We start from the raw sequence: 4,136 nt of genomic DNA on the forward strand, positions 1-4,136 counted from the left end.
ATTGAAAAAGAAAATAAAGACTTGAAAAATAGTCTAAAATAGGAAAATCAATAAAATTTTAAAATTTTTGTTTTGTTTTGATTTGATTAAGTTGAAAATGAGCTTACTATTGTTATGTGGGATAATTTGATGTGAATTATATGGTTTAGTTAAGCAAATATGTTATAATATAATTGTGGATTCCTAGTTATTGTGAAATTGTTATACAAAAACGCGAACTTGTGTAGTTTGAAGGATATAATATGTTTTGCATCGTGTATTAAAATATATCCAGGATAATTTATTTAATCATTACATATTACGATATCATTAGACAATAAAGGTCGAAGTTATGTTTTCAAGCTTAGGTATATGCTTTTCTAGGTTTTTAGTAGAGAGAAAGAAAAAAAAAGAAAAAAAAAAGTGAAAACAATTGTGAAAGAAGAACAAAATTGTGAAACTTTATTGAGTAAAAGAGCTTAGAAAGTATAAGATCAAGAATAATGAAAAAATACAAAGGTCAAAAGTTGCAAAGATCGAAAAAGTTATATTAAAGTTGTATTTTTATTTCTATGTCATTTTTATTATGCTTGGAAAGTTAACAAAAACACCTTGAGGATAAAGAATCATTTGATGATGTATTCAGAGGTATGCAAAAATAAATATTGTTCAAATAAGTGGGGAACGTTTATGAGGAATGTGCATATTTAGGACTTGAGAAGTTATTAGGATCTAGACACAAATATATGTATTGAGGCGATACGTAATTGGTGAATTCAATTTGGATTATTATATGTGAAGTTGGTGAGCAAGATATTAATGTGCATTATTCAAATGAAATCAAAATAATGTTGTTTGCTTGAGGACAAGCAAATATAATTGTGCGGTATTTTGTTATGACATTATTTAACGATATATTTTAGGATATTATCTTAGTATATCCAGTTAAAATATTATATTTTAAGATATATGAGAATTAATATGCTTTGAAATGTTGAAAAACAGTTGAAATTGAAGTTGAGATGAAAAAGGAAGCAAATGTAGCTGAATTCGACGAAAAATGAAGAAAACCAGAAAATCAGTGAACGACACGTTGTTCCCTTCCAGCAAAACAAAAACTCTGGATATGTTTGTGTCGGTCTATGTGTTCGTGTGATAAAAGGAAACCTGTGACATCCCCAAATTCACGGTCATTTTAAAAATTTTATTTATGCTTATTTTAAAATCGGAGTATCATTTTTAAAGACCCATGTTGCGGAATTTGTTCCCAGAAAAATATGATAAACATGTTATTAAAGCATTTCCGAAGAAATGTATTTTATTCATTTTAAAACTTTGGGATGTCATCGTCAATACATAAACATAAACATAAACAGAACTTACATTCATTTACACTTGTGAACAACATCTCTTTAATCTATCGGTGTAGTGTAGCTTTATATCGACACCTGTGATACAAATAAACTGACTGAGTCAGGTTGGAAAACCTGATGAGTACATAGGATTTTCAACCCACAATAATAAAGTTGTTATGTTTAATCATCCAACAATACACCAAATTTCTCATCCCTATTATCTTCTTTATTCTTAAGTATCTTCCCTAAGAATCATATATTCATCATTATTTAGTCCTACAAATTATCCTAAGGAATAGGCATGATGTCCATCGTTGTCAGGGTTTATATAACAGGCGCTAAGTTCATAGCTGTCAGAGTTTATCTCATTTATTGACAGTATTATTTTAGGGAGTGCACTGGCAATACATGTCAATGGAGTTTTAGAGCACACCGGGTGAACACATCGTTCACAACACCTACATGTTGAGACCCTACTAGTATTCCACTAGACTGTCTAGAAGAGTCTGTGGTTGTCATCTATACTATGCTAAATGACGAGGTCGTCGCTTGGGTCATCACTTGGTTCATCGCTTGGCTCATCGCTTCTCATTATCTTTTACCACTTATATATCATGGCTCATCATTCATCTTATTCTTCATCGCCCATCATTCATCTCATCTTAATCTACCCATCTTTTACTCATCATAATTATAAGTATAAAATACATATACAATTTAAAACAATTAAAACATGTATATTTTTGTTCATCCAGCATAGATATCAGGAACAAAAATAATATGCACGCATAGCACGTAATTTATATTAAATACTTTATATCTATGTGTAAGATGAAAATAATTATGCACTCACTTGTTAAAGTGATGATTCCAAACTTAGACAGCGCTTCGCTTCTTAACAATATAATTTCCGTCGACGAAACCTAGTATTATTACCACTAGATTTTAGTCTAATATTTACCGTGACTAATTACTAGTCGTAGCATTATTATTATTATATAAACGTTTAAATAATATTTTCCAACCGCTATATACAGACAGGGGTAAGACATAAAACACCGGAGGGTATGGCCATTTTAACATATAGCACTTCTGAAATCCAACAACCCTATGCGACCCTTTAAACCAGATTCTCCGTACCGCAAGTAGTTAAAAAGATATTATAACGACACTTATATAAGTCATCATAATAGCCCAAATATTTATTATAACTTTATAATAAGAATACTAACTTTAAATATAAACTATATTTAAAATAGGGTAAACATAACTTACTTACAAGGGGGTTTTAGCTAGGAGTCGGGCTCTGTAGGGGCATAACTTCATCGCGGAATATTTCTAAGAAAGATTCTTGCAGCGCTTCAGCGCTCACCTTACTATACTAAAACTACAGAAAGAGAAGTCGAATGACGAAGGACTGAAATGCTCGGGGGATAAGAAGAGAAAGACTCTTGAATTAAAGAGAATGGTGCAAGAAATATGATAGCCTAGAGACTCTTATTTATAGTAATTGAATTTTCAAAAATCACCCTCTATATTTACTTAAATGACTAAACACCCCTTTATAATAGAATTTTAAATAGATTTAATGATATTTGTACTAAACTAATGTTGAAAGGACTCAACACTAGTCTTATAATGACCACATCGTCGATACCTTTCTAATGATATATATATATATATATATATATATATATATATATATATATATATATATATATATATATATATATATATATGTATATGTACATATGATTTACACTATATAATATGTAAATGTCTTATTAAAAGTTATAACTCGTTCATAAGAATTCTGTTTTGACGTTCTTTATATCCACGCGTAGCTATCGACGAGATTTACAACTTTCGTTTAGACTCCGTTGGCTAATTTTGAATTTATATTATTGTCCATATTTTTATAAAATTAAATAATTTTGCTAAAATCATAACTCTGTCGTACGGACTCCGTTTTTTGCATTCTTTTTTCTCAAAATTCCTATTTGAAGGAGTACTATGATTTTCTTTTTGGTCGCATAAGCTAAAAGTCAACCATTTTCTACGTAACTTTTTACGTCATACATTCGTTGTGGGCGACTAACTTTTATATCTTATATAAAACATATCTAATTCATATGGAGCCAAATTTCTATGAAATTTATATTTTTGGGATCGGGGAGACGTGTACTTTGTGTGTGTGTGTGTGTGTGTGTGTATATATATATATATATATATATGTTTTTGGCACACTTATTTTTACGATTTATGGATGATTCGACTGATTTTTCCTATTTATATTATAATAATCATGAAGCATATAATATTCACATAATTCTTCTTTATTAAATCAAAATAGGTTACAATTATTGTCCATAACTATTACTTTGGTTAAGAGTATTTATCCTAGATAAAAAAAATAATAATTTTTAACGCTTATTATTGAGTAGCCCAAATCAGCAGATGTTACAAAACCTAATCACCATGCCGTGGTGAGACCTTTACCCTTTCGTGGTGTCAAAAACTAAAAATAGACGAGATTCTCAACCCTAATCATGTCCAGCCATTAGCGTTTTAGGCTGCGAATTTTACTTCGTTTTTGACTTACAAAAACCTTTTAGGTATGATTTTGAAACTATATAGTCGATTGAAGCAAGGATTTTGAGATTCATGCGCTATTTGGTAATCTTTTTCTACTTTAGTTTACTTATTATGGTGTAAAAACTTTTAGTTTCGCTAGATGTATATGAACCTACGTTAATATGATTCGATTCCATTAGTAGGATTATTTGAGTTTGTTCAATACTT

Source organism: Lactuca serriola, chromosome 4 (assembly GCF_051521515.1).
Source record: "Lactuca serriola cultivar US96UC23 chromosome 4, Lser_US96UC23_V15, whole genome shotgun sequence".
NCBI lineage: Eukaryota > Viridiplantae > Streptophyta > Magnoliopsida > Asterales > Asteraceae > Lactuca > Lactuca serriola.